We start from the raw sequence: 19,003 nt of genomic DNA, 5'->3' as shown, positions 1-19,003 counted from the left end.
GCCCCTCAGGCTCCCCCTCAACTGGCTGCCCCCCAGGCTCCCCCTCAACTAGCTGCCCCCCAGGCTCCCCCTCAACTGGCTGCCCCCCAGGCTCCCCCTCAACTAGCTGCCCCCCAGGCTCCCCCTCAACTGGCTGCCCCCCAGGCTCCCCCTCAACTAGCTGCCCCTCAGGCTCCCCCTCAACTAGCTGCCCCCCAGGCTCCCCCTCAACTAGCTGCCCCCCAGGCTCCCCCTCAACTAGCTGCCCCCCAGGCTCCCCCTCAACTAGCTGCCCCCCAGGCTCCCCCTGAACTAGCTGCCCCTCAGGCTCCCCCTGAACTAGCTGCCCCTCAGGCTCCCCCTCAACTAGCTGCCCCTCAGGCTCCCCCTCAACTGGCTGCCCCTCAGGCTCCCCCTGAACTGGCTGCCCCCCAGGCTCCCCCTCAACTAGCTGCCCCCCAGGCTCCCCCTCAACTAGCTGCCCCCCAGGCTCCCCCTGAACTGGCTGCCCCTCAGGCTCCCCCTCAACTGGCTGCCCCTCAGGCTCCCCCTCAACTGGCTGCCCCTCAGGCTCCCCCTCAACTGGCTGCCCCCCAGGCTCCCCCTCAACTAGCTGCCCCCCAGGCTCCCCCTCAACTGGCTGCCCCCCAGGCTCCCCCTCAACTAGCTGCCCCCCAGGCTCCCCCTCAACTGGCTGCCCCCCAGGCTCCCCCTCAACTAGCTGCCCCTCAGGCTCCCCCTCAACTAGCTGCCCCCCAGGCTCCCCCTCAACTAGCTGCCCCCCAGGCTCCCCCTCAACTAGCTGCCCCCCAGGCTCCCCCTCAACTAGCTGCCCCCCAGGCTCCCCCTCAACTAGCTGCCCCTCAGGCTCCCCCTCAACTAGCTGCCCCCCAGGCTCCCCCTCAACTAGCTGCCCCCCAGGCTCCCCCTCAACTAGCTGCCCCCCAGGCTCCCCCTCAACTAGCTGCCCCCTCAGGCTCCCCCTGAACTAGCTGCCCCCCAGGCTCCCCCTCAACTAGCTGCCCCCTCAGGCTCCCCCTCAACTGGCTGCCCCTCAGGCTCCCCCTCAACTAGCTGCCCCCCAGGCTCCCCCTCAACTAGCTGCCTGCCTGGCTGCCCCCCAGGCTCCCCCTCAACTAGCTGCCTGCCTGGCTGCTCCCCAGGCTCCCCCTCAACTGGCTGCCCCTCACGCTCCACCTCAACTAGCTGCCCCCCAGGCTCCCCCTCAACTAGCTGCCCCTCAGGCTCCCCCTCAACTAGCTGCCCCTCAGGCTCCCCCTCAACTGGCTGCCCCCCAGGCTCCCCCTCAACTAGCTGCCCCTCAGGCTCCCCCTCAACTAGCTGCCCCCCAGGCTCCCCCTCAACTAGCTGCCCCCCAGGCTCCCCCTCAACTAGCTGCCCCCCAGGCTCCCCCTCAACTAGCTGCCCCCCAGGCTCCACCTCAACTAGCTGCCCCCCAGGCTCCCCCTGAACTGGCTGCCCCTCACGCTCCCCCTCAACTAGCTGCCCCCCAGGCTCCCCCTGAACTGGCTGCCCCTCACGCTCCCCCTCAACTAGCTGCCCCCCAGGCTCCCCCTGAACTGGCTGCCCCCCAGGCTCCCCCTCAACTGGCTGCCCCCCAGGCTCCCCCTGAACTGGCCGCCCCCCAGGCTCCCCCTCAACTAGCTGCCCCTCAGGCTCCCCCTCAAATGGCCGCCCGGCTCAGGCCAGTCAGCATCCCCCGACCCCTCCGGCTACTCAGGCCCCCACCCCTCCACAGCTTGAGGCCGACCAAGAACAACTGAGTAAGAACGATCGCCTTTCCAATTGTAAGAATACTTGTGTTCTTTAAGGACAACTACATTAATGATGTTTGTTTCAACAGCTACACCTGATGTGCAAGACCTCTGGGCTAGAGCCAACCCAGAGGTCGATGATGGCGAGGCCCCTTCCACATCTTTTATTTTGTTTGTTTAAATTCAACCCCAGACTGCTCGCGAAGGCGCTGCCTCGCGATGAGGGCCTATGCAGAGCAGCTTTGGAATGAGAACATGGTTCTCAAGAAAAGGCTGTACGAGCTGGAGGCCTTTAAAAAGGCAGTGACCCCGAGCAAGGGTTGTTGTCAGCAGCAGGGCGGAAAGGCGAAGAAGGGCGGAAAGGCGACGAGCAAGTCAACTCGGGACGAGAAGGAGAACCTCTATTGTAAGTATCCTTTTCATTTTTACCATTGTTTAATTGAATGTGTTCGTGACTAGGGATGCCCCGATCAGGTTTTTTTTGCTCCCGATCCGATACCGATCAAATATTATTGCTTCCGATTCGATCCCGATCTTTCCCGATCCGATCTTTTGGCAAGGCATTAAGAAGAAAAAAAAAATCTATTCATTCTATCACTTGGTTCTCAACCTTTTCAGGCCGTGACCCCCAAAATAATCATATTTTAACTGGGGACCCCCGACCCTGAAGAGTTGAGGAAGTATATTTTGTATAACACGGTTCTATTGTGAAAATAGCAGATCTACATGCTCACAACGCCTCGCAACGCGAGGAGTTGTGAGCATGTAGATCGGCTATTTTCACAATTTCTGGCTTTAATATTTGACAATTTGGCCAATGTTTAATTTGTCATTTTAGAGGTATTAAAAAGTCCTTAATTTTTCACTTTCGAAATGTGCAGATACCCTCTATACACTTAAACTTTATGTTGATTTGTTTACTGTTGAGAGAGAAAACAATGTTGCACATTAAGTTAATCATCTGGGGACCCCCCCAAAATAATTTGAGGACCCCCCTGGGGGTCCTGACCCACAGGTTGAGAACCACTGAGCTAGTTGACAGTGCAGAGAGACATAATTGCCTTCCTTTGATCCATTAGCAAGGGGCCAATTACTACTTATTGGCATCAGCTGCCAGCTGTACACAGAGTCTTGACACAATCTCCTTCACTCTGCAGTGCTCTGTCTGTCTCATTTCTCCAAAAGCCCTTGAATATGATTGAAAATGATTAAGGATTACTGTGATTATGGTAAGCTTACATTTCATATCGCATTCACCTTACCTGTAACTTTCAGTACTCCCAGAAAATATTTTTTTGAAAAAAAAAAAAAAAAAAAAAAAAAAACGATTTTTTTCCCCCCGATCTCCGATCTTATAAAAACGGCCATATCGGCGGCCGATCCGATCACGTGATCGGGATCGGGCAACACTATTCGTGACTAATCCTGTCTTCACTCAAGAATATGTTTATGTTTACAGCCATCATCTGTGCGGACCTGGTCAGCCACCTGACCTCCTCTAGGAGCACCCCAAGGTTTATAGAAAACCAGCGACAGAAGGCCAGCCACGCCGCAAAGATATGCATGGCCATGGGCTGTGAGGGAAAAAAAACACCTCTGACCCCTGCTGGACGAGGAGAAGTTGAGAAAGTAGGTAGAGTAAACAGAGTTTCCACCAAAGACTTAAGTCCTTAGGTATTATTTAACTCATATAACTGCACTTTTCTTTTCACAGCTACTTCAGAGAACTTCGACAGACCTGCAAGCCGAACACTGTCAGACATTATCTCCTGGACTTTGGAAGTTTTGTTAAATATGCCAAAAGCGGTCTCTCCCCACTAAGGGATAGGGTTAACCTCAAGATGTAAGTATAGTTTTTATCTTATTTATTTATTCATTTATTTATTCATGTATTTATCATTGTTATCATTATTATTGTAATAATAATTATTATTATTATCCCAGTTTTTATAACATTGCTGAATTCTGATTACAGATGGATGGCACAGTTGAACAAGGCCCCGGAGACCAAGAAGGCCATTGTTATTGCTGTCAAGGCCTTCGTAATGCACTTGAAAGACCACTTGGTGGTGCCGGACCTTGACAACACCCTGTCGGCCCTGCAGGCCTTCCAAAGACCACTTGGTGGTGCCGGACCTTGACAACACCCTGTCGGCCCTGCAGGCCTTCCAAAGACCACTTGGTGGTGCCGGACCTTGACAACACCCTGTCAGCCCTGCAGGCCTTCCAAAGCAAAGTGCAGAAGGAGGTCAAAAGGCACCGCGAAGTGGTCGACAAGTCCAGTGAGTGTGTTTCCATTTCATAATATCATTTTCCTTCTGTTTTTTTTTTTTTCCTGGTTTCTTATTATAGCAAATGTAATTAAAAATATATTTTTACATACAGGAGGAGGATTAATTAGCCCCAGGGATGTGGCAAAGATGAATACCTTTGCCCAAAAAAATAAATCCCATCACTGTTGGGTAAGTGCGAAATTTGCAAATAGCTGGAAATCACCGGAAAATGGAAGTTAGATCTCAAGCCTTGATCAAATGCTATACAGAATATAAATAAATATATATATATATATATATATATATATATATATATATATATATATATATATATATATATATAGCCCTAACCCTAAATAATATATATATATTTTTTCCCTTATTTTCAGCCACATTGGAAAACAGTTCAATCCGGTGGACTTTAAGCTGCTGCAGGGACTTGTGGCCGCCCACCTTATAAATAAGGGCGGCCACCAACCCTACTTGTTTACGGCGAGGACAGCAGATCAGGTGCTCCATCCGTTGATGAAGGGAAGGGCAAACACATGATCAGGGTGAGTCAAGGTCCATTGATTAAATTAAAAAAATAGTCTTCACACAATTAACTTCAGGCTATATTTACTCAAAGTGTTTTTCTTTCTCTGTAGGTCAAGGGAAGGAAGAGAAGGAGTCTTTTCCTCTCCGAGCAGGAGAGGAATTGGCTCCTTCGCCTCTCCGCCATATCAAAGGCCAAGTTGGACGACCCTGATCATGTGTTTGTGAACCTCAATGGCAAGCAGTTACAGACCCTGCACTCTGTCATCAAAGAGGCCCTGAGGAAGGCAGGGTATATCATCAAGGGGTTAGGGCTACGGTCAAAGCCACCTTGGTGGATTTCCTCTAGTCTAGTCTAGTGCTCATAACTGGGCAAACAGAACAAGTCTGCTGTACTGTATTATCGCAAATCAATGTAGTTCTTGGACTGTTTTCTGCTTTCTAGTTCTTTTACAGTGTTGATTTTTACAGTAGATTTTGTTTTAGGTTTTTAATCTTTATAAGATTACATTTATTTTTTTGTCATATTTTAGTCATCTGAAAAGTTTTAGTCGTAATGGCTAATTTTACACTTGGTTGCATGCCGAAAATTATCCTCCGTCATAGGATCATTTCACCTTTTATTTGCCGAGCTGCATATCCTGTACTATTTAAAGCCTCTATAATTGGTAAAACAGACCTGGAAAGAACTACCAAATCTCTTTGCTTCCGTTGCTCCAGACTGGATGACCCTAAGCATTTGAAAATTGTGGGAGGCAGCAGTCCAGCTGGTGGGACTAGGGACAGATTACAAAGCAGCTGCTAGTTTATTGTGGGCTCGCCTGGAAGGCGAGCACACGTATGTTATCTTCATTATTTATTTATTTATAGCTATATGTGTATCTCCTCAAAACTTTGGCGCGCTTCATCTCTTAAACGCTTACACCTTTCAACACCATTCAAATTTTTATGTGTTCAGCTTACTGAGGACAGGTGTGCTTGTATTCTTGGTTTTGAAATGTTTTGTAGTATAAATATAAAAAATTAAAATGTTTAACTTTAAGCACCCAATGCATTTCCAATGGGTTTAGTGAGTGGGGACAGAGTGGAGAGAAGGATAATAGACCCATGTTTATGTTAAGGCGCTGTGGCTGCAGTGTTCACACTTCAGATATGCTATCTATATCATTGCGTTCACACAGGTCTGCTCTCTGATTTGATCCAAATATCTAAGCTTTGTGATGTATATATTCTGAGTTAAAACTACAAATATCTATAAATGTCCCTCTCCACTCTACTGATTGAGACAGCTGTGATTAAAGGCCTGTCTGTCATTGGCTGTTCTGTGGTGCTGCAAAGTAACCAAGTACATTTACTCAAGTATATACAAGTACTTGTACCTACAGTACAATTTTGAGGTACTTTTACTCTACTTTCCATTTTTGTTACATATACTCTACTATAAATACAGCATTTGACAGCCTCAGTTACTTGTTACTTTGCAGATTTTATTATTAATAAAAAAACAAAGATGGACCACTTAATACTGCTATGAAGTTGATCTACAATGTGCACACGCACGCACGCACGCACGCACGCGCGCGCACACACACACACACACACACACACACACACACACACACACACACACACACACACACACACACACACACACACACACACACACACACACACACACACAAACAACTGTTACTGTGTTACTGTGGAGACGTTTGCTTGTATTTGTCTTTGAGACATGTTTTGTAGTGTTTTAGAAATGTTACTTAAAAAGAATAAGGTTTTAGGATCCCGGGCAATGGGATTTACAGTATATATCCTAGAACCCGCAGGGACAATCAGCCGTATTAGTGGTTGTTGTTGGTTTTCAGGGAGATATCACAACCAATGCATTTTCAAATCAGATCCACAAACACAATAAAAGTCATGCTCCACTCCTCAGTCTGGAGTGGCCACATAGAAGAACGCCTTGGTTATAGACATAGTGGAGGACAGATGTGATCTGGGATTGTTAACCTACAGTATATGCACTCAATATACACCTCTAGAACACATAGAATATGTACAGTAAGGTTCAGTAGAGTACAGTAAAAGTACAGTAAGGTTCAGTAGAGTACAGTAAAGTACAGTAAGGTACAGTAAAGTACAATAAAGTACAGTAAAGTACAATAAAGTACAGTAAGGTACAGTGGAGTACAGTAAAGTACAGTAGAGTACAGTAAAGTACAGTATAGTAAGGTACAGTAGAGTACAGTAAGGTACAGTACGGTACAGTAGAGTACAGTATAGTATAGTACAGTAAGGTACAGTACAGTAAGGTACAGTAGAGTACAGTACAGTAAGGTACAGTAGAGTACAGTAAAGTACAGTAAGGTACAGTACAGTAGAGTACAGTAAAGTACAGTAAGTTACAGTAGAGTACAGTAAAGTACAGTAAGGTACAGTAAAGTACAAAACAATACAGTAAGGTACAGTAGAGTACAGTAAAGTACAGTAGAGTACAGTAAAGTACAATAAAGTACAGTAAAGTAGAATAAAGTACAGTAAGGTACAGTGGAGTACAGTAAAGTACAGTAGAGTACAGTAAAGTACAGTAGAGTACAGTAAAGTACAGTATAGTAAGGTACAGTAGAGTACAGTACAGTAAGGTACAGTACGGTACAGTAGAGTACAGTATAGTATAGTACAGTAAGGTACAGTACAGTACAGTAAGGTACAGTAGAGTACAGTAAAGTACAGTACAGTAAGGTACAGTAGAGTACAGTAAAGTACAGTAAGTTACAGTAGAGTACAGTAAAGTACAGTAGAGTACAGTAAAGTACAGTAAGTTACAGTACAGTACAGTACAGTACAGTACAGTAAGGTACAGTAGAGTACAGTAAAGTACAGTACAGTAAGGTACAGTAGAGTACAGTAAAGTACAGTAAGTTACAGTAGAGTACAGTAAAGTACAGTAGAGTACAGTAAAGTACAGTAAGTTACAGTACAGTACAGTACAGTACAGTACAGTAAGGTGCAGTACAGTATAGTAAGGTACAGTACAATACTGTAAGTTACTGTACCTTACAGTACCTTAAAGTATCCTATTTGTTGGGTTGGAAGCGAGCCCACACTGTTTCGAAGGAACAGTTTTTCTAGTTTAGCTTGTTCCTTCCGACATGCATATTTATATGCACGGTGTGTGTCGCAGGTACCTCTGCCACATGGAAGGCTGCACGGTGTGTGTCGCAGGTACCTCTGCCACATGGAAGGCTGCACGGTGTGTGTCGCAGGTTCCTCTGCCACATGGAAGGCTGCACGGTGTGTGTCGCAGGTTCCTCTGCCACATGGAAGGCTGCGGGAAGAATTATAAAAAAGAGTACAACCTGAAGAGACACATGCGGCTCCACAGGGGGGAGAGGCCCTTCCAGTGTAGCCTGTGTGGGAAGAGTTTCCCCACTCATTTATAACTAGTTGCAGCTGCAGTGCTCATCCTGTCTTCAGCAGCATAAATTGAGCTGGTAGATCAGCTGTTTTCAATGGAGCTCTCGTGTGCGCGTGTGTGGGGAGGGACTTTGGAGAGAGAGAGAGACGGACGGACTCTAGTCCTGTTCAAGTATCTAAAGACAGATATCTCATTATCTTTCTCAAAATGTGCACCTGCCCGGTCGGGCAGCCCAGTAGCAAACCTGCCCGACATTTTTTTTTCTTACTTGCCCCGGGCAGTCGGGCAACAGTTAGTGTCAATCCCTGTCATTGTATGATATACGGTTGCTGAATGATAACCAAAAGTTCTTTCTACTGGTGATTTCCACAGAGCACCACAGGGAGCGGTCTACAGAGTCTAGAGAGATGGCCTCCCGTGAACATTGTGACAAGAGTTTCAAAAAAAAAAAAAAAACCTTTCCATTGTAATCATTGTGACCAGAGTTTCAATCAGTCATCTCACCTGAAAAGCCACCAGCGTGTCCACACTGGAGAAAAACCTTTCCATTGTAATCATTGTGACCAGAGTTTCACTCAGGCATCTAACCTGAAAAGCCACCAGCGTGTCCACACTGGAGAAAAACCTTTCCATTGTAATCATTGTGACCAGAGTTTCAAACAGTCATCTCACCTGAAAAGCCACCAGCGTGTCCACACTGGAGAAAAACCTTTCCAATGTGAACATTGTGAGAGGCCTACCAACTGTGCGTCCAGGGACCTGGGTGGAGTACGAGAGGCCTACCAACTGTGCGTCCAGGGACCTGGGTGGAGTACGAGAGGCCTACCAACTGTGCGTCCAGGGACCTGGGTGGAGTACCGAGAGGTCTACCAACTGTGCATCCAGGGACCTGGGTGGAGTACGAGAGGCCTACCAACTGTGCGTCCAGGGACCTGGGTGGAGTACGAGAGGCCTACCAACTGTGCGTCCAGGGACCTGGGTGGAGTACGAGAGGCCTACCAACTGTGCGTCCAGGGACCTGGGTGGAGTACGAGAGGCCTACCAACTGTGCGTCCAGGGACCTGGGTGGAGTACGAGAGGCCTACCAACTGTGCGTCCAGGGACCTGGGTGGAGTACGAGAGGCCTACCAACTGTGCGTCCAGGGCATACTAACAATTAAACAGCTTCAGGAGTCCCTGGACTCTGGTTACACTGACCGGTGCTCAGGGAGAACGGGTGCTCTTCAAACTCCATGAGGACATCCCATTCAAACTGGGCCAGCCTAAATTTTGCAGTCAATGTGTTGATAATTTTGCTGTCAACAGGTCCAGCTCCTCCTGACCAGCCTCCAGCCCCCCCACTCCCAGTAGGTAGTAGGTTCAATTCCCGTTCCGTTTTAAGAAGACTTGCGTTAGGGGCAGGAACAAATCAAGGCATATTGTATTTTTAACATGGGACTGTTTAGGGTTAGGGTAACGGGTCATTTAGATCTTTATTGAGTCAGCTATTTTTGGGCTCAATATATAACAGGACATGAGCTATTGAAGAAGGTGTGTGTGTGTGTGTGTGTGTGTGTGTGTGTGTGTGTGTGTGTGTGTGTGTGTGTTAGGGCTTTCACTTCAAGTATTTTTTACAGATCGACTAGTTGAAGCCACTGGTAGTCGACTAGTCGACTAGTCGTTAACATATAATGTCATAATAAAGAGCGCTGTGGCACAGCTTTTCACAGCAGCCAAGTTACCATGACAACGGATACTCACACAAACCCACGTGTGCAAGTTTGCGCAACATAACAAGACCAGCATTTCACAATCGCCACATCCATTTGAGCTGCTACAGTAATAGAAACCCATGCTTGGACTCACCAATATCTGCTGTCTCTCGTAAACAAAGGACATTATATCCATTTCCATTTGCATGGTCGGCTAGCCAGGCTAGCAGGCTAGCTCGCTACACAACACAACAACACTCCTCTGTCTTTTAATTACTTCTAATCAAACGAACGTGCGGAATGTCTGTCGGTCTGTTCGTTGTAGCAAGAACTGGCCTGTCCTCACTTGCTGCTATGATCGCGCTACGATGTTATACTGTTAAACAACTATATTCTGACTCAGAGGCGGAATCTTAGGGGGCGCCTGGGTGCTTGAGCGTACAGTTATGAGAGCCCATTGATTTTTCGCCGACAATTCCTAGCACTCAGTCGATTTCACAAGTTTGTCCCGAACTGGCCAAACTGCATTCCTGGCACTCGGCCGATATCACACGTAGGCTTTGTCCCTTTCAATGTAAGCAGGGCGTCACCCAGCGTCAAAGCCCGCCTCCACATCCTGGCTGTATGCAAAGGCTGTATGTCTGTGTGATGTATGTAGCTCTCGGTCGGGGGGGGGGGGGGGGAGGGGGGGGGGGCGGGGTCAAAAACGAGCACCCAGCTTAATATAGAAACTACAACGCCCCTGTTCTGACTGTAGGACTAGTCTGTAGTCTCACAACTCTTGCTGTGTGCACTGTGCAGACGCGATGCGGAGTTTCAGCACTTTAGGTGACCTCTGGGTGAACTCCCAGGTCCACTGTCTTTGGGATTATTAACCCTTGGTAGGAAGATGCAGCAAGGTGTGTGTGTGACTGGATAATAATATTCCGTTTGTAATGGTTGTTAGAAATAAAACAACTATAATCGAATTGAAATGAGTTTGCTAGGTCTTCATAAAAAATAAAAAAAATAAACGAAAATATTTTTTAAAATTATTTTATTTTCGACTTTTCGACTAGTACCTACAAGATCGACTAGTGGTTATACTAGTCGACTAGTTGGTGAAAGCCTGTGTGTGTGTGTGTGTGTGTGTGTGTGTGTGTGTGTGTGTGTGTGTGTGTGTGTGTGTGTGTGTGTGTGTGACAGTAAGGACAACTTAATCAATGTGTGTTTCATTGTATTTTATCACATCCAGATGACAACTTAACCAATGTGTGTTTCATTGTATTTTATCACATCCAGATGCTGCAGCCGACTGAAGACCCAAACCAACCTCCACCTAATTTTACACACACACACACACACACACACACACACACACACACACACACACACACACACACACACACACACACACACACATCCCCAAATAAAAATCATTTTGTTTGAACTTTGAACTCTGATTGTCTTCCCACTGAGCAATAGTCGTTTTTTACACGACTAGTTTTTTTTTAGCCTTAATTTCACCCGGCTAGATTCCGGTTATATTCACACCAAAAATATACTTTGCAATTTATTCCATGATTCGATAACAATTTATTAAAAAAACAACAGTAAGGTGCTTAACTGATCTCCTAATATTGGACTAACATAATTATAATATCCGTTGATCATTATTAAGTATAGTTTAGATCTAGCCGAGATTTAGCCAACTAATTATAGTCGCCTTATCAACGTTTATATTTACACCGAATTTAGACAATTAGATTTAATCCATATTTCAATAAACATTCTTTACAAAAACAACTTCACGTTGCAGAACTGATAGCCAAATATTGGTGTAAAATTATTTTAATAGCCATTCATCACTATAAGGTATACGTCTGGACGGTCTGGGTGTAGTCGTTTTAAATACAGCTTTTCAACGACTATCTTTAGACCATGTAAAAGTTATCCTTGGTACTAAGGCGCGGTAAGCCGGTAGAGTGTTAATTAATTACCGTGATTGTGTGTGGTCACTCACTGTAAAGTGGAAACGTCCAGACAGCGTGCTACTCTGAATTACATTTCTGACAGCAACACACACAGTCAAACACAGCCGCGGCGCCGCCTCCGCCAAATCATTCAATACGTATTGATTAAACAAAATAATTATTAGGCGCCCAATACATGTAGTTTCCTCAACAATGCGCACTACCCTAAAATGAACACAGGTGGGCAATGTCACCTTTTAATACGGCCAGAAAGTCTTTACTATCATATCAGCATTGATGGCCGAGTGGATAGCGTCGCCGACTTGAGTGTCAGAGATCGCTGGATCGAATCCCACCGTTGCCCTTCTTTTCACTACTTTCGACGGCCGCTAACGGCGAAATGTAGACTTTTTGTAACCGACTAATAGTGGTCTAGTGTAGCAACCCGTGTAAATATAGCCGACTAAACAACTAGCAAAAAATATCAAATCTAGACCTTTACAACAAGATAAAAGATAGAAGATAAAAACACCACTATTAGGCAACTAATATACCTCAAAATGCTCAGTGGGTTATTTAAAAGTCATTTGTACACTGATGAAAATGTACGTTAGTGTTACTGGTATTTCCTGGAAACATTAGCCAAGGAAGATCCATCCTGAAATCTGTGCCGTTTCAACAGAACAAAACACTCTTAGGAAGATAGTTGAAGTTTTGGACTGTGTTGAGGTTGCAGAAGGGGACAAGTTTGTTATCAACGTGAGTCAAGATTGAATGTTTGATAAGCCTTCGCACGGTTTGCTGGATGTCGTCTGACTCATAAAGATGTTTATGTTTACTCTTTAAGATCACAAGACAACAGAAGGTCACAACCTGCAGGGATGGCAGTAACGGTGGCTCAAGACACTCAATGACCTTAAAACACATACAAACATTGGAGGGGATGAGACCTGTTTATTTACTCTGCCGGTTCCCAGACACATAAATTCTACACAATCATTGAAAACCAGTGTTAGAAAGCTAAGCTACCGGCCGGGCCCCCCCTACCCTCATCAGGACTGTCAACTCTATCTTTGACTTGGACTCTACAATCACCAGCTAAAAACAGTGTGATGTAAACACACCGATCCTTTCACCCCAAAACACAAATACAATAATAAATAAAAATAGTAACTGTGACGATCCAGTCTTCTTAAGTTAATGTTCTGTTGAAAAAATTAAATAAAAGCTTGTTTTGACGAAAACACAATCTGGGAGTGGAATCCTAGACGTATCAATCTACAGTATGAAACCCACATTTTGAAATCCTGATCTAGAATGCGGAGGCGGAGCCAGCATAGGCTGTCTGCTGAGGGAGGCTGAATGGAACGCTGTGGTGTCACTGGTATCTTTTAAAACACTTCTAAAAACACACCTGTTCAGGAAAGCCTTCCCTTGATCAGTGGTTCTCAACCTTTCCAGGCTGGGACCCCCAAAATAACCAGATTGTAACTGGGGACCCCCCCCCCCCCCCCCCCCGATGAGCACTAGGAGTTACATTTTGTATGACACGGTTCTATTGTGAAGATAGCAGATCTACATGCTCTCAACGCCTCCATCTCTGCCTCTAATATTTGACAATGTTTAATTTCTTTTTTTAGAGGTATTAAAAAGTCCTTAAATTGTCACTGTAGAAATGTGCAGATACCCTCTATAGTCTATACACTTAAACTTTATGTTGGTTTGTTTACAGTTGAGAGAGAAAACAGAAGACCCCCCTGGGGGTCCCGAGCCACAGGTTGAGAACCACTGCCCTAGATCACCTCATGTGTTTGTTTTTATGTTTTTATGTTATTATCTGCACTGAGACCAAAGTTATTATCATCATCATCAATGGATAAAGTCCTCAATGTTAGACGTAGTGGGTGAAGTTGTAGATCAGTGAAACCACATTGGACACTGCAGTCTGTAAACTATGAATAAATCACTGCAGTCTGTAAACTATGAATAAATCACTGCAGTCTGTAAACTATGAATAAATCACTGCAGTCTGTAAACTATGAATAAATCACTGCAGTCTGTAAACTATGAATAAATCACTGCAGTCTGTAAACTATGAATAAATCACTGCAGTCTGTAAACTATGAATAAATCACTGCAGTCTGTAAACTATGAATAAATCACTGCAGTCTGTAAACTATGAATAAATCACTGCAGTCTGTAAACTATGAATAAATCTCTGCAGTCTGTAAACTATGAATAAATCACTGCAGTCTGTAAACTATGAATGAATCACTGCAGTCTGTAAACTATTAATAAATCACTGCAGTCTGCAAACTCTTAATAAATCATAACTATTAATAAATCATAACAGAGAAAAACTGGGATGTGAAAACATCAGTTAACACTCAGGGTCAGGGTTTTAGAAAATGTGTTTTTTGATGAAACAGAAATGTTGAGAGAAAGGAAAAAGCAAAGAAAAAAACGGCCAGGGCTTCGCCGTCAAAAGTCGATTTTTTGATGGAGACTAAAAAATGTTGACAGGAAGGAAAAAGAAAACCGGCCAGGGCTTCGCCGTCAAATGTGTTGTTTTTTTTTATTTTTTTTATGGAACACAAATGTTGACCGAAAGGGAAGAGAAAAAAACGGCCAGGGTTTCGCCGTAAAATGTGTTTTTTGATGAAAAAACTAAAACAGCGAAATAAAGACAAGGTAAACCATTATGGAGTTTAAAAAAAACGGACAGGGCTTCGCCATCAAATGTACATTTTTTTTTGATGAAAGAAATGTTGACAGAAAGGAAAAAGAAAAGAAAAAAAAACATCCAGGGCTTCGCCGTCAAATGAGTTTTATGATGAAAAAACTAAAACAAACAGCGAAATAAAAAGACAAGGTAAAGGATAATGAAATAAAAAGACAAGGTAAAGGATAATGAAATAAAAAGACAAGGTAAAGGATAATGAAATAAAAAGACAAGGTAAAGGATAATGAAATAAAAAGACAAGGTAAAGGATAATGAAATAAAAAGACAAGGTAAAGGATAATGAAATAAAAAGACAAGGTAAAGGATAATGAAATAAAAAGACAAGGTAAAGGATAATGAAATAAAAAGACAAGGTAAAGGATAATGAAATAAAAAGACAAGGTAAAGGATAATGAAATAAAAAGACAAGGTAAAGGATAATGAAATAAAAAGACAAGGTAAAGGATAATGAAATAAAAAGACAAGGTAAAGGATAATGAAATAAAAAGACAAGGTAAAGGATAATGGAGTTAAAAAAACGGACAGGGCTTCGCCGTCAAATGTTGATTTTTTGATCAAACAGAAAAAAGTTGACAAAGGAAAAAGAAAAACGGACAGGGCTTCGCCGTCAAATGTGTTTTTTGTTTAGTTTGTTGTTATTGACCATATTAGAGGTCAGTTAGCAGGTTGATCTGAAAGCTAGCAGTGGCGTAGCCTTCAGCTGCTCATAAAAAATCACACCCGTGTGAACTGAGCGGTGGTCGTGGAGGCTGCGCAACAGCAAAACAAATATATATATATTGTGTGTGTGTGTGTGTGTGTGTGTGTGTGTGTGTGTGTGGGTGTCTGGCCTGGCCTGAACAACAGCGCCCCTCCCTTAACATGTGTGGTCACAAAAGGTACTGTAGGCTACATACAGACACGCAGACAGACAGACAGACAGACAGACAGACAGACAGACAGACCGACCCACACACACGGCCACGTATAGGAGCGTTGTGACCACCGCTCAAAAACACACCAACAGAGTTGTTCTGAGGCCGGCTACACACCTGAAGGCACAAAGTCTAGTCTAGTGCGTGTGGGGGGAGCGGGGGGCAGAGACAGCACAATGCATTGCGGATGGAAGTCTAGTGGTTTGAAGTCTAGTGCGAGTCCTGTGGTTGCACAGAGCACCATCCAACAAGCACACAACACGCACTAGACTTCAAACCACTAGACTTCCATCCGCAATGCATTGTGCTGTCTCTGCCCCACGCCTCCCCCACACAACTCTCACTCAACTTGTGCGTTCCAGTCTGAGTGCAGCCTGAGACGTTGAGACTCCAGCATGGATTCATTCATAATAAAAACACACCAACAGAGTTGTTCTGAGGCTGCACTCACACTGGAACGCACTGTGTTCATCAAAGTTCTGTGTTCAGTCAAAGTCTCTTCCAAAAAATAATACATTTCCCACAATGCTTTGCGGACGTGGGCGGTTCCGCTTGAGGAGGAACCAGATATGGTATTTGGCCATGTAGTTCTTTTGGAGTTGTCATCGGGTGAAGGCAGAGTACCTTTTACTCAATACATTTTGAATTCCAGGCCTTTACTTGTAACAAAGTATTTGTATGTTTCAGTATGGATACTTTTATTTAAGCAATGAATTTGAGTATTTTTTCCACCACTGTATAAATCTTACATTTTATTATGAATAATTTTATTATTAATCAATTGCATCTGTGTAGGCATCACTGTCACTATGTATGACATGCAAAGAAATATTTGTGATATTCATTGTTATTTTCAAATGTTTTACTGTGAAACACACTTAAATTAACTTTAACTTTAATTTATTTATAATATTTTTCGTTCTGAAATGGAGGTTTCATGTCACTGCAGTGCAGACAGGCTCTGCTGCTGTGGATTACAAACTACAAGTGAACACAGCTGTGTGGGATTGCATCATGGCCTTTCTGCCCTATTGGTTGGCAGTTGAACCCTGCCCTTCTGTCTCATCAAGTGCAGCTTATCTGCCGTCTATGCTTGCCTACAACAGTCCGTGCGTGTTGTGTGCTTGTGTGCTTGTGCTTAAGCAACCACAGGACTCTCACTAGACTTCAAACCATGTGACTTCCATCCGGAATGCATTGTGCTGTCTCTGCCCCCCGCTCCCCCCACACAACTCTCACTAGACTTTGTGCCTGCAGGTCTGTAGCCAGCCTGAGACGTTGAGACTCCAGCATGGATTCATTCATGGACCAAACAGAGCAGGAGGAACAGAGGGCTTTTTATAGACAGGGAGACAACTAGAAACAGCTGAACTCAAGGAACAATCAGCACTGTGATTGGCTGAGACAAACAGCAAAGGAACAATCAGCACTGTGATTGGCCGAGACAGACAGCACAGGAATAATCAACACTGTGATTGGCTGAGACAGACAGCACAGGAACAATCAACACTGTGATTGGCTGAGACAGACAGCACACAGCTGACAGGGCGTAACCAATCATCACAGTGGAGAGACAAGACAGCTAGCAGGACACAGGAAGTAGAAGAACTTTACTACAAAATAAGAGACACTTAGGATGAACAGAGTAACAGACCAAAACACAAACTAGTGAACACATTGAAACAGAGCAACACTCAGTGTGCACAGTGTGGCTGTTCTCATGCAGGCTCCAAGAGTCATTCTGGTTCATTCAAATACAGACACTAAGGATTCAGAGATTCAATTCAACTGATCTGAAGTTGTTTTCTACTGAGTGAAATATTGAGTTTTCCTAAGATATCAGCGGCAATCGCAAGAACACTGAAATGGATCTAAGCTGGCATTCACACGGGCACTGTTTATTGCGATTAAAACGAAACCTGTAGCGTATGGTCGGAAAATGCGCAACGTTTGGGTATGTGTGAAGACGCATCCGTCTTCTTTTTCGAATCAAAGAAACAAATGAAAATCCCTCCAAAAAACTGTGGTTTCGATTCGCTACAGCATACGGTTCTCTGTTGGTGTGAATGCATCCGCCTCAAATACAGGGAATGAAACATTGTGGTAGAGCCATGTGCGGGTTAAATCCATAGTTAGGCTATATAGGTTAAATCCCATCCCGAGCCGACCTAACCCGTTCTCCCAATGATTTCATTTCTGATCAGCGCTCCCTCGATCATGCATAGTTTATTTGTGAGGAGTTTCTCACAGTCAGATAAAAGGAAAGTGCCACTGGAGTCACTATTGTATATCATATAGGCTCTAGGCTAATATAATATAGGCCCATTTGTGAGTCTCTCGCTCTCTCGTTGGGTTGCACTTTCTGTGCCAAATCATGTGCCAAATGGAGACGTTTAATGTGCACGGAGCAAGGAGAGAGAAAGAGAAAAAGAGAGAGTTGACGTTCTCCTCTTCATAGACATTCATGTCTTGCTAAAGTTTAAGCTCTTTGTCTGGTTTATTATTTATGGCAGGATTTTGCGAGTCGGGCTGGCCGCAGCTGGTTTTAATTTTTGATCACCCGTTTCCGACCGCAGGTAAATAGGCTAACGCTTGCTTGATTACCGCCTGGTTACATTGTGGGTTGAACTTAAAGAATGAATAAACACAGGGAGATGGAGGCATTAATATGCAGCTTGCCTTGGATGCATACAGTACATGTACATGCGTGTCCCGTGGACAGACGTGTTCTGAGCCATTCCTTGTTGCGGTTGACAAAGTGCAGTGTGAGCGCAAACGTATCAATTAAATATGCAAGAATGTGGCAACTTCTCCCCTCCCATTCGCACTGACAATAACAAATTATATATGAGAATGTGGCCTACGTCTCAAACTGGGATCTTTGATCAACCTTTTCAGGCTGTGACCCCCAAAATAATCAGATTGTAACTGGGAACGTCCCACCCAGATGAGCACTAAGAGTTACATTTTGTATAACACGGTTCTATTGTGAAGATAGCAGATCTACATGCTCACAACGCCTCCATCTCTGCCTCTAATATTTGACAATTTGGCCAATGTTTAATTTCATTTTTTAGAGGTATTAAAAAGTCCTTAAATTGCCACTTTAGAAATGTGCAGATACCCTCTATAGACTTAAACTGTATGTTGGTTTGTTTACTGTTGAGTGAGAAAACAATTTTGAAATGTTAAATCTGGGGACCCCCCCAAAATAGTTTGAGGACCCCCCTGGGGGTCCCGACCCACAGGTTGAGAACCACTGCCATAGATCACCTCATGTGTGTTTTTATGTTTTTCTGTTATTATGTGCAGTGAGACCAAAGCTCTTTGTCTCCTTTCTAAATCTTCTAAATGTGTTTTTATTGCTTGTCAGAACTGAATGTCTTTAATTTACATTAAATCCATAGACCTTGTTAAACCTGTATGCTGTTTATGTTTTGAAAAGTGCAATGTAAATAAAGTTATTATTATTATTATTATCATCATCAATGTATAAAGTCCTCAATGTTAGACGTAGTGGGTGAAGTTGTAGATCAGTGAAACCACATTGGACACTGCAGTCTGCAAACTATTAATAAATCATAACAGAAAAACTGGGATGTGAAAACATCAGTTAACACTCAGGGTCAGGGTTTTAGAAAAAACGGCCAGGGCTTCGCCGTAAAATGAGTTTTTTGATGAAAAAACTAAAACGGTAAAATAAAAAGACAAGGTAAAGAAT

Source organism: Nannobrachium achirus, assembly GCF_963921795.1.
Source record: "Nannobrachium achirus genome assembly, chromosome: 20".
NCBI lineage: Eukaryota > Metazoa > Chordata > Actinopteri > Myctophiformes > Myctophidae > Nannobrachium > Nannobrachium achirus.
This window is presented reverse-complemented; position numbering follows the sequence as displayed.